General features: G+C 30.9%; 1 long non-coding RNA gene across 1 annotated transcript; it reads left to right on the plus strand.

Annotated features, from left to right (window-relative positions):
* The first annotated feature begins 1,786 nt into the window (after positions 1-1,786).
* On the plus strand, positions 1,787-12,812 carry LOC139512438 (uncharacterized). Its single transcript, XR_011662262.1, has 2 exons — positions 1,787-2,300; positions 10,572-12,812. It is a non-coding gene; the product is annotated as an uncharacterized lncRNA (long non-coding RNA).
* The last annotated feature ends 628 nt before the right edge of the window (positions 12,813-13,440 follow it).

Consider the following 13,440-nt stretch of genomic DNA (forward strand, 5'->3'; position numbering starts at 1 on the left):
TTTTATATCAGTTTTTTTTTCCAGTTCCCTAGGTTCCTTTTGTATTAGCATACCTTTTTTTCAGTTTTACACAGCTCACAAATAACGTACTAATATGAAAACATAGAATTCAACTCCACCCACACTAGCGGGTTGTAGACAGTTTGGGCTAGGTTTTGTTTTTGGTCCTTTTTACTTGGTTTATGATCCAAGATATTCTATTGTTTTCGCTTTCAATTCGTAAGATTTGACCTCAAATTAAAAAAAAAGTTACTTGCACACGGAAATCCTTTCAATAGATGCATGTGTTATTCGGAAGGTAATTGTATGAATATTTCTGAAAAAAAAATTGACGAATTTTGGAATAAAAAATCGCATAAACTTAAAACTGTAATTACATGTAATAATTTATTTAGAGGCAATGAATGTTCAGTAATAATTTTGGGGCAGTACAATTTTCTTCGTATAACACCCATTGGCAATCAATCAATTCATTGGAATGGTGTGGACCAAATTTTTACTTGTTACAACAACATCATAAAATGGCAATGATTGTTCAACACATAATGTAAGATTGATGATCAGTAATCAATACATAGGTATAGTCAAAGAGAGAAAAAAATAAATTCTAAAACACCCACAACACAACAGTTTTTCATCTCCCGGTACACAGTATTACACACTTAATACAGCCAGACGAAATATTAAAATAAATTATTTTAAACAACTATACAATTCCCTATAAGATTTGTAAAGTATACGAGTTGTTTGAAGTTTTAGTTTAATGCAAAAGTATGTTTGAACAAACAGTGCTTTTTATGGTTTTTACAACCAAACAAGAGCATGTATTGTTTGTGTATACGATCTGTGTCGCTGTCAAGTACTATTATACAATCTTTAAACTTCAGGATAACTTTTTAAGATGTATGACACGTTGTTTTTTGTTTAAATTTGCATTTTTTTTGTACAATGTGTGAAAGCGCTTTCTTTAGAAACACTTCTCATTTTTATTTTGCTCGGTGGATTCGAATGGCGAATTGTGCACGTATGGCGGGAAACAACAGCGTGTCGACTCAGTCCCTTTTGGGTTTCATGCAATTCACACACAGATTTGATATGTTATCTCGATCAAGGATATCTGATCATCGGTAAACTATTTTTGCTTCATGCATAGTATGCGCATTTGAAGAGAATAAATAAAAACAAATTAAACTAATAAATGAAAAATGGTAAGAGATGCATAGAAAAGAAAAATGAAAGGTGAAAGTTTTTTTTATTTAATCCTACTCTGAAAAGTTAACTTTAATGTACATCCTAAGAAAAAGAAGAATTTACAATTAATGGTATTAAATCACTCTTCAAGTCAAAACAAATGTGTTTGTTGCTGCGAGGGACGCTTGTGTTTTTTCTTCTGGACAATTGGACTTTTGTTTTCCAAGACTGTCCATTCTCCTTTATCAAGACTTGGGACTGGTAGATCTAGATTTGACCTGTTGGGGGTTAAGTCATATTAGTTTAAAGTGTACAATGGAAGCCGCAGTACAGAAGATACCAAGGATTCTATGAAAACATAAGTTATTGGAGTAAGGTAGAATCTTGTGTTCAATTTTTTTTTATCTCGAAACTTTAAAATACGTTCAGTAAAAATGCATGCTTTTAGATTTATAGTCATTTTCATTATTTGTTCATTATCGCCATTACAAAAAAAGGAATAACAAGTAATTAATTTTAGGAACAGAAAACACATGATAGTGTAACCATTTCATTACTTTGTTATAAAACAAACATTGATTTTCATTATTGAATCATATTGTTATAATTAGAACATTTGTCAGGTTGTCTTTGTCCTGTATGCAGTGAAGTCATTTTACTATCGATTTTGTGATTTGGTCTGAAATTAAAATTTACCCAATCTACCTACCAAAGGGATTTAATAAAGTAACCCATGACCTGTTCACGCACCAAGAAATACGCATTCATAGCAAAAAAATACCTGTGTTGATATAAGTATTATCCGTGTGAAAAAGATTACCTGTGCATTTTATTTTATTGAAGATTGAGTGAGGTTCAATAGAACTATAATAAGACCGTTGATTTGTTAGTATTCGTTTTGTTTATCACATTACAACAATTCAAAAGTTAAAATTTGAAATTTATTAGTTTAAAAGATTTACAATTTTTCTGAAAGGAGTTTGGTATTAAGATGCAAGAACAGAGGGATTATTAGAACTTGGAATAATATAAACATTAAACACATGTGTCAATACCATTGATAATAACTGACGTTGATCTTTTGAATTTTAATGGAATTTAACTGAAGGGTAAGTTTTTTGTTAAAAATCCTCAATTTTAATATTTTTCACTTTTTACAACTCTTTCTGTAAGTGCAGCAGTTGTTATTGTGCGTATGTATATACAGCGATTGAGAAACGTTTGAGTTGGTTCCAGCGCATTTGATTACTAGTAACAGGCAAATAACAATACAATGCTCAAAGCCGTTGGTAAACAATATGTGAAGTTATAGGACAGAATTAATTATATTGTATTATACATTTTTTATTCTTTGATTGGATAGTTTCAGGCATCGTCTTAAGTTGTCTTGCTTGCATTCAAAGTGACTTTCTGCTTACGTTCCGCTGTTTCTATTAGTTCTAAAATGAAATAACATTGAGTGGAAGTTGATATACTGTCTGTGATTGTACAGCTTACGGCACCGTCTTAAGTTATTTCGACTGTCCTCTCTTTTCTCGTCAGAGTCGTTTTTAAGTCTGAAATGAGATGCATACTAGAGTCAGTCAATAAACTGCATAATGGTAAAAGGCGGAACACCTGAGACGACATTGGATTTCTGTTTTATACATTATTTAACGGTCGTGAAATTCGGAGTTATGCTTTTGATATTGTAAAACGCAGATTTTTTTTTTTTTATAGTTTTGGAAAAAAAAGAATAGATGTTTCCTTGTCTAGCACATAATAAAGTATTTTGGTGAATCTGATATTGCAAAAAGTCTTTACTGTTGCTGAAAACCTACAGTTTTGACATATTTAAACATTTCAGACCAAGAAATAAGCAAACATGGTATGGTACTAGAAATAATAGTTCTTATCTTTTTGTGAAATTTAAAAATATTTTTCCATTTAGTTACTGCTTCCTATAAATTTTGTTAACATCTTTTTCCATTAAGATTGATTTGAATATTTTGAAATTTGCATACATTTATTTCATTGTATTGACAGTTACGTTTGTGTATATATTTTACATCGATCATGCATTTGTTAATGGTTATCAATTGTTCTTTTGGCAACAGATGTACAATAATTAATGATTTTGAAAACTTAAAAAAACAATTTTACCAAAGCAACATGTTGTTTGACATTATTGACTGAAGAGTTGCAGATGTTTCTCAATTGTACATTATAAAATTGAATGCTCTGAAAGCCATTTCATATATTGACGAGAAATTAATTATGCGGGATCAGTATCTACTAAAGATTATTTCAATTGGTTGGTTTGTTTATTGATTGATTATTATATGGGTTTAGTGCTATAACTAGCACGCATTATTCATCTCGCGTTGAAAATTTCACAAAAAATAACAATGAACATTGCTATAAATTTTGCCTAATATATTCAAAGTACTGACATTATTGTCAAAAGAGAAATTCAAAATCCTATTTGGACGCAACAAATATATTTCAAACTATTTAGATATACATGTATATCTTCAACGTGTACAGAAGCCGAACGTCAACTGGCATTTGCAGGAAAGATCAGTTAAATATGTATAATACAGCTTTGAAATTTATCAACGATATTGGACTCAGATGCGTTTCTTTAAGGATGTACTTAGGTGAAATTTAAAAAATCAAGAAATTAAAATTGATACTACATTTTGAAAGAGTACCAGTTAAGAAACAAAATAAGCTATTTGAGTTTTTAAAAAAAGCGGGAAAAGGCTGACTCGGACTTTTACCTTACATTTGCATTGGTATTATTTGGGTCTCAAATCCAAAGAACAAAAATTAAGAAATTGCTCAAATTTTGGAAAATGGCCTTTTATGAGCTATTGAAGTCTTTTATACAAAGAAAAAGGGGTGTTATGGGGCAAAATATTTTACCCTGTATTGATGGAAAAATACCAAGGAGTCCGAACATTGGCCACAAATTTCCAAAACCTCACCTAAGTACATCCTTAAGGAAGCTGGCTTGTCATGTTTTGGATTTTTTGTTAGATTTTCGGAATCCTCTGGTTTTATCCATTTGAATGCGTTGAAAAAATCTGCCCGGTGACCCCCATTTTTCTTTTTGTAAATCTTTTACATATATAATGATAAGCCATCTGTAAAAGTCTTATAAAATTTTAATTACTTTTTAACAGTTTTTGAGAACTTCAACTTGTTAATGATAAAGCTATGAAAAGTCAAGAGAGAATATTTTCCCGCCAAAATTTCAATGGCTAATATCTCGAAAACAAGCACGGTGACATATATATATATATATTTTTTGCTCTTTGGATTCCTTTATTAATCCCCTATCAATGGAAACTAGTGTTTTGAAAAGTTAATTACTTTGAAACTGAGAAGCCAACTCCCTTAAAAAATTGATGAGTGACTCAATGGGCATTTGTTAGACAATTGACGAATTGTAACTGGTGTGTCTTCTTCCCTTCTATAGCAAAGGAGCTGCCTCCTCCCCTTGCATTTGTCCGTTTTGTTTCCTTATACAATGCATAATTATCTATATTCAAAATATTTAGCAGACATCGGAAATAATTTATAAAATAAAAAATGTATTAAATCTATTCAGAGAGCTTTGATTTTAATAGCACATCAAGGGTAACCAATCAGGATGTGATATGATGCCAAAACTTAAGTTAACATATTTGGCGATTATGTAACATTCACATACAAATAAGTATATATAAAAACATCAAAGAAAATCATGTATACATTGCATGAATTGCCGATCTATCTATGTATCTAAATGTTTAATTTGTTGAGGCTTATTCATATTGCAACGTTCACGAATGAACACACGTGCATATATAAATTATACCCGTTTAAAGAACTGTGACATTACATTTTATGTAGCTTTTTTACATTTGTGAAGAAGATATTCGGGAATAATAAAAGATAGCGATTAAACATTAATTTGATAGGAACGGGACAAAACATGTTACAAAACAATAGGCTTTCAAAGATGTACGATGATGGTCCGTGTCTATCTCCAGATCTAAAGCATCCAGAAAATTATAACCATCTTTAATTGATAAGGTAATATAAAAAGTTCAGAAGTCGGTTTCACAAAAAAAACTTACGACTATATATATAAGAATGATCGTAAGTCATGGACAATTCAGTATACTTACGACCAATCTTAGTCGTAAGGTTTTTTGTGTGAAATCGACTCCTTACCCTAGTAAGAGAGCCGTGGTGTAGTGGTTAGTGCATCGGACTACTAGCACAAAGGTTCCTGGTTCGATTCCCGTTCAGGGATGAAAATTTCAGGGACTGAATTTTCGGCTCTCCCTTGACACCATTTGCGAGTATGGTCTTGAGGAAACGATGATAGTCCGTCGGAAGGGGACGATAAATGTCTGACCCGTGTTAAGAGAGAGCCATATCTCTTGCACGTTAAAGATGTATCCTTGTAGATTTCGAAAAAGAGCAGGTTAATACCGCTACAGCAATCTCACCCGCAAAGTGGAAAGGGATTAATATAAGTTGCAATTGTTTCCCAATCCACTATAAATAAATATGTTTAAACTAAACTTGCCTCAGTGACGAAGAAGGGACCAGGGACCAGTTTATTGAAAGTGTCGCATGGTCTTGTATAGTATATATATTCAGGTTACTTGAGAGTCCTTTCTATTGAATTTGTCCTAACCTTGCAGAATAGATATATGTACAACTAGCTATAAATCGTTATAAAACATGTTATATCTTTGGTTTCATTCATAAACTTGCACGATAATCCATGTAAAGACCACCATGCATTAGGCAGTTTTACTGTACAATAGCAAACGAATCTTGCGATACTCGTAATATATTTCATTAGACATATACATGGACAATATTTGTGTATTAGCTCAGTTACCAATTTCCGAATCCCCAGACAACGAAAACATAACAGGAAATACGTAATCAATCTGTATATTTTTCTTTCAGATTTTTTGAAATTCGTAAAAAGTATGTTTTTTTATTTACAAGATACGCATGTAACATTTACTTCAAATTAGATACTAGTACAATAAATTGAAAAAAGAAACAATCGGGATATATTGTTAAGAAGTTGCAAAATGATAAAATCTAAACATTAAGAACTTTATTTACTTACTCACACTTCTTTTAAACTGTTCTACTGTGCGTTTGTTTATTCCGCATTGGCTAAAGGTATAGGGGAGGGTTGAGATCTCATAAAACAAATTTTGCTCCAGTCCCAAGTCAAGAGTCTTGAGTTGTATTGTTTTATGCCCCCGCCGTAGCGGAAGGGAAATTAATTTATTGTCCGTCTGTACGTACATACGTCCCAATGCTTTTTACTACAAAAACACAGATCAAGTTTGAATTTTGGTGGCATCACTATGACCGTTCTCGAGTAATGCCCCTTTACAAATGGAAAAAAATGCAAAATTTTTGTCTGACTTACGTTTGCCTCAACCAAAGGTTATGAAACTTATATACAATGCTTTAATTTTTGCTACAACATACAGCTCAAGTTTCAATTTTGGTGGTCTCACTTTTACCGTTCTAGAGTTAATATATCGTTCTTCAGTTATGTGCCTTTATGATTGTATTTGATATGCAAGCGGGGGCATCATCTGTGTCCCATGGACACATTTCCCATTTATTTTTGAAGACACATTGATGGCTTATGGCTGTTTTCTTCTCTTTGGTCCATTCTCAATTTTACATGTGAAACAAAAGGTAATGATACACAAAATACAGCCCCATTTACCTTATTTTACAAGATGAAAGTACAATTTTGAATTATCGTGCAAACCAATCATGATGTTACGGTTTTGGTACAAGCGTTTTAAAGATGAATTACGGGTATGTCAAATAATCACAGCATCAAAAGCCCATTTTTTTCATTCACGAATTCTGTATTTAGAAACAGTAAAATTTGATACTTTTTTTTAATGGTCGTCTCGGAAGATAGTTCTGAATATGTTTAAAAAAAATACTCGGGTAAACATCCCTCCATTCAGCCTTTAAATATACATTTAAAGAATAAGAACTTAACTAAGATAATCCTTGAAAAAAGTTTTACCGCTGTTATTCGATATTTACCCATATGTTTACATCTGTTTATAGGTTTTGTATAAGGTAAACATGGTGCAATGTTTTTATATATCATTTCTCATGTAATTCACACCGTGTATAAGTACATGTAATACACTACAAATAGAATAAAGTTTATAACAGGAAAACATTAAAATTTCCGCAACAATTGGTTTCCTATTCTGAGTTATTAACTGTAAAATCGTATGAAAGTATTTATGAAATATCAGGTGATAACAGAGATAAAAAATTGACGGAAAATCTCACAGAGGATCCTTTAATGGGTAATTAAATTTGCGTTTTATCTAATTTCTTTTTTATGTGCTAATGCAAGTGTATTAAACGACCCTGTCATAAAAATGTGATATATAAGATAACTTTGCAAAAGATTAACCAACTACAGTAGACAAGTTTTTGGTGTAGACTGTATATATTTATTTGAGAATTGAATAAGAAGTAGGCTTCGAAAATCTGTTTATAAAAACGCACGAATTTAATCCAAAAACAAAAAATTCTGAACAAAAATCTGTGTCATCAGATTTAGCAGATTTTTTTCAACATGTCGATCTAGTACTGTACGGATACACATTGTACTAGCTTGCAATGTAACCTTCTGCATAAAGACATGTTTAGTGTCATAGGGTAAAACATATCAAAACCGAGTTAACATTTAACCTGACCAGTGGTCCGAACCGGAGATTACCAATGTCCGCGGCGAGAGGGATACCACTAAATTAAGTTCAAATAAAAGACCATTAAAAGTCTATGAAAGAAATCAAATTACACATGCATTTTTATTTAAAATGAATGAATTTCAAAAGTGATGCTCGATAGGCTTAAAAGAATCAATTACCCAACAAACGACGAAAAAAGGCACACATTTGGTAGGAAAGCAATAGGTTCGACATGTCTTAATGTGAACTGGCGAAAAACCTGTCATAATAATAATAATAATAATGATAATAAAATAAGAAAGGCTAATTATAATACACTATTTCTATCCAATATATTATTTATTTGTACAAATCTCTAAAGACTTATAAATTTTCACATGGTTTTGGAGTTTTAATTTAAAAAGAACTCAGTTGTCCTTGTACAGTGTCTGGAGATAAGATATAAGAAAGACGTATATATATCAGGTATATTTGTCAAACATTTTGTATTGATTTAACACAACTGTAAATAACCAAAGTTCTTAAATCAGTAGATAAAATTTTGTCATTTAAATTGTATGTGACATTTGGTAATACAAATGCAAACAGTTACATCATAGTACTGCATGTTTACACCTTTTTAAAATATAACGAAATCTTAGAAACAATACAATGTTTTGAAAAGAATTGTTTATTCTTATCAAAAGTGCAAATAGAATAGCTGATATTTAGAAAACATATATTTATTTAATCTTATCATCGATGCATTTATATGGTATAACTAAAGGTTGCTAAATGTCTACATGTCGTCTGAAATGTAAAGTGTTCCGTCCGGTTCATGATTATCCAAAATAAATTAATGATAGTTGAATGTACTTGCAATTTAGTTAGCCATTCTGATACTTCTTATCATGACCCCTTTTCATTATTTTAATACCGAAAATTAAAGTAAATATACCTTAAAAACTAAATCAAAATTACCAGAGAAATTAACGACATTTTACTTTGAATAAATCAAAACAGGGAAGGTCCATTCCCGAGCCCATGTGGGATCAATATTGGATAACTAAAGCATGATTTCTCGTTCGTTTATCTGTTTTCAATCGATGTTTGCTTACAACTCCAAACCATAAACAAAAAGTATGGTTTTACCAGTTTCAATATAGGCCGCATGCAAATTAATAGGAATTTACTTATCTGATTATCTGTTCAAAATGGTCAAAATAAGATAGACATACACTAACGTGCTCTCATTGTATGATATTGAGAATAACATATGAATTGTATATGCTACATGTTCCCACCGAAATTAAATTCTACACACCTTCATTTGGTTTACCATAAGCTCTTGGCCTACATAATTTTAAAAACTGAATGAACTGAGATTTATCTCGTGTAACATTACTAATCCGTAAAGAACTAATCTGTTTTGACAGATTTAATCTGTGTATCAAATGTATTGTTTCTAGTTTTGTCTTTTGTTTAATCGTATTTACCGATAATCTTTTTTGAAAGAGGTAGGGTTTTGCTTATGTCTTTGTTGGCGATTTAATGCCCCTTACATCAACGAAGATACAATCTACCACGTACTTCCAAACGTAAAAACGAATCATTGTTAAAAGAGTTGTAATCTTCTTGCTATTTTTTAATCGTTTTTAAATAATTCCCTTCACTGTAAGTTGATCTTCTTGTGTAGCAAAATGAAAACTAACATTACAAATTCCCAATTTATTTTTGAAAAAGTTATGATTTGCCATAACCGATGAAGTCTTTTTCAAAGTCTAACCGGATAACAGATTTTGGTCAAGATGTATTTACTAGCATTTGAAATTTTATACTTTGTGGGCCCGGGTTTCCTTTAAAAATAAAAACTCTCTTATTGAAATTTGATCAAACATTGAAACAACCAATTGTTCAAATACTCAACAAATTGTTTTGGGCCACCAAGTTAATATGTTTTCCATTTATACAGTATTATTATAGTTCTTGTCTGAAAATTGTGTCACGTTAGCAGCCAAGACCTTGAAATGGACAGAAAAAATACTATGAGGGGAGAATTGTTATTTTAAAATGTACACCGAAAATACACAATCAAAATGATGATGTTCGACACAGTTTGCACGTTATAGACCCAACGTCTTACGACGATTCGTATGTTTAGGTTATGTGTTTTTGTTGCCCTAAGCCCTTGGTCAACATACAAAAACAATATTTCAAATTGATGGGGTTAAAAGGACAAAAGGTTTTAAATCCCTAATTGTCTTAAAAAGCAAAGAAAAGAGTTAAAATACTGCAAGACACGCGAATTATCTATTCTTATCCCGCCCCGAAAAACATTGCTTTCGTTACTTTTACAAAACACGCACAAGAAATGTAGAACATTTATATTGCATATATAGCCTATCCGTAAATGAAACAATTTCAAAAATATAAAAATTATATCGTTCAAAGACTTGGAAAGTCGATACAATATAGTACCTTTATATGCGTGTACGTACCAAATCAAGCGAATGTGTTCCTTTATGGTTTTTTTTTTCTCTTAAAAATAAAATATAGTTTGATTTGAAACCGAAACTGTATTGGTATTTTCCTATAAAGATATCTTGGACAACAATTTTGGATTGCTAATTAATTATTTTGTTTCTCTTTTTACAGACTATGTGCAATGGACTGACTGCAGATTATAACATAACAGATCATAACACATTATTTTGATATTTTGGAATATTTTCAAGATGTCTTGGTTCAAATTTTGGAAAAAAACGTCGAAGTCGAAAGAAGAGGAATATAAGAAAGAGTTCCGTCGATCCGAATCACTCCGCTTGGCGGACGCCCAAACTGATGCAGAGAGAGAAAAACAAAGATTAAAACATACATTGTCTATATCAAGATCAGGTAGATTCAAACAAAAGAAACGAGAAAGAGGTGGAATTCTAGATAAACCGGAATTCTATGGCGCTGAAACAGACAATAATGACAAAAATAGTTCTCAAAATACACCAAACTCATCAAATTTTCAAACAGGACAATCTCCAAAAAATACGTGCCGAGACATGCGACAAGTATCCCAAGTGTCCACAAGAAACGCTCCACGACCCCAAATGGTGTAGCTATAGTTTGTTTGTTTTTCAAGCATATCAGTGCCTTATGATTGACACATTTTTGTGAACATAGAAATGTCTGTTAAAGACCAAAGTTGTGTGTGGTTAAGAGTTAGAATTTCTATTATTCATCTGTGATTATTTATATACTATTATTTGCGTTAGTGTTAATACGTTTAGAATAAAAGGCCAATTTCGCCTTAAAGAAAATATTTTAGTACAGGGCAAATCTTAACTGAAAAGTATACAGTACTTAACTACAAAATGCATTGCTTCAATAATTATGTGTTATGTATTCTGATGTTATCCGCTTGGTAAACTTGATTTCAAGAACATGCATTGCCCTTTCTACCATTCAATTGGTGTTAGTAAGATTAGTTGAAATATCCCATTTTAATCCAATGTATTGTAAAAATTTCAATATTACAGGATATGAAAACTAATAAGGAATAGTTCACACATAGTTTTACAAGAGAATTTTGACCTAAGGGTGTTTTTCAAGTGCAAGAACAAAACGCATCAAATATGATTGAAATTATTATATTCAAATCAAGTACTTGCTTTTTCATTTTTAATGTCATTTCTCATAGAATGTTGTATCATGATCCTGGTTTTGTAACAAGTCTACAGATATGTTTAATATGTACTTTATATAGAAAAGTTCATGTATTGGTAAAAACTTCATTACACATGACATGCGTCACCTGAACAATTGAGCATGTGGAACATGATAAACAAGTTAACAGTACCGAAACAAAACAAAAGCTTTTTAAACGAACAGATAGATCCGTCTTTTTATAATACCTTTCAAGTTATTTTTTTTTCAGACGTTGTCATTATTATCTATCCAGCTGTAACAGTACATTGCGTATATTGTATACATATTATACAAAAAGGTTTTAGTATTTGATGAAAATTTTGTTCAGTACCCTTTTTTGAAATGTTCAAATACGACTATGATCTCGGCACCTAGTGTGAAAATAAACGAAAGAGATGAGTTAATGTAAGGAACCAAACAAACGCACTCATTATCCAGTTGGTGACGTTTTAGATAATAGTTCAGTGGTTGTCTACGTCCCTCTAAAGGAGAAAGAGAATCTTGTTTTGATGTTGTTTTTGTTTTATTGGTTTTCACTGCTTACATTCTCACAAGTCAATATCATGAGTGCGTTATATTGTAATTTTACCAGTGAATACATTAATATGACCATCAGATCCTACATAAATCATGAAAAATATTGTATTGTTTTTTAATATATTATAACTGAACACGACAGTATCAGTGCAATTTTCTTGGTCCCACTATACATAGTTTAGATATTGTATACAGTTAATATGTAATTTAGAAATAAGAAGCAGAACGCTATAAACTTATTCCAGGTTTCAAGGTTTCTTTTTTCTAAGAGAAAAAATAAAATTTCTGTACAAGTTTTTTCTACTTTCAAGAATAGTTACTTAATTTCTAGTTTACATTTAATTTTTCTATTGCATCAATGTGCTTTTATTTCAGTGCTTTAAATAATAATATAGTGCTTAATAAAAAAAAATATACAATTATATCAAAATGTATATGTAAATGACTTACTGTGAACAGAATTATGAAATTACTACATGTACATTGTATATTTAACTGTCTCATATTTGATGATGTTATGCATAATTCATTTCATTTTAATTTGTCTTAATTTGATGTTTTATATGATTCATATTCTATATTGAAGAGGGATGAATCCATGTATCCCAAGAAAATGTGATTCATATCATGTCCAATAATGAAATATAAAAATACCCTGTATTATTGAGTTTATCATTTATGCTTTTCATAAAATCCATTTGTTATATTTTTCTGTCAATGTACAACCAATACCACTTTAAACAAAATGCCAGCAACCAAAACCATTTTTGACAAGAAATCGTGGTTAGATATTGAAGCAACTTTGGAATTACTATTTTGTCTTCTCCGTTGTATATGGACATTTGCTAGTACAAATAGTTGATAAATGTAGCAGCTGCTAGGAACAAACGTTTATATTGCAAGTATTTAAGTGTGAAATTCAGTGGTTAATGTACTGCTATTAGTTTGAATCTTTTTTGACAACCAAGAATATAAAATTTGCCTTGAATAGATATGTATGGTAGATCTAACAAGGTCAAGAAGTAAGATTTGAAAAGGTTAAGGTACCTTCTCATCCTAGATGAAATGACATTCCCCTTCCAAATAATTGAAACATCTTTTTAAAACATATTATATATCTTCACAGTACGTAATTTGTAAATCATATTTCAAAGTGGTGAAGTTAATATATTTGATATTTTCATTGTTATAGATTTTAAGTTCATTTATCGGAATGACTTAACGAGTCTATGGTAGAATTGCTGTATCATTAAATATTAACCTTTTAATAAAAGCACAAAGCAGCGAT

The sequence above is a fragment of the Mytilus edulis genome, chromosome 2 (genome assembly GCF_963676685.1).
Source record: "Mytilus edulis chromosome 2, xbMytEdul2.2, whole genome shotgun sequence".
Lineage (NCBI taxonomy): Eukaryota > Metazoa > Mollusca > Bivalvia > Mytilida > Mytilidae > Mytilus > Mytilus edulis.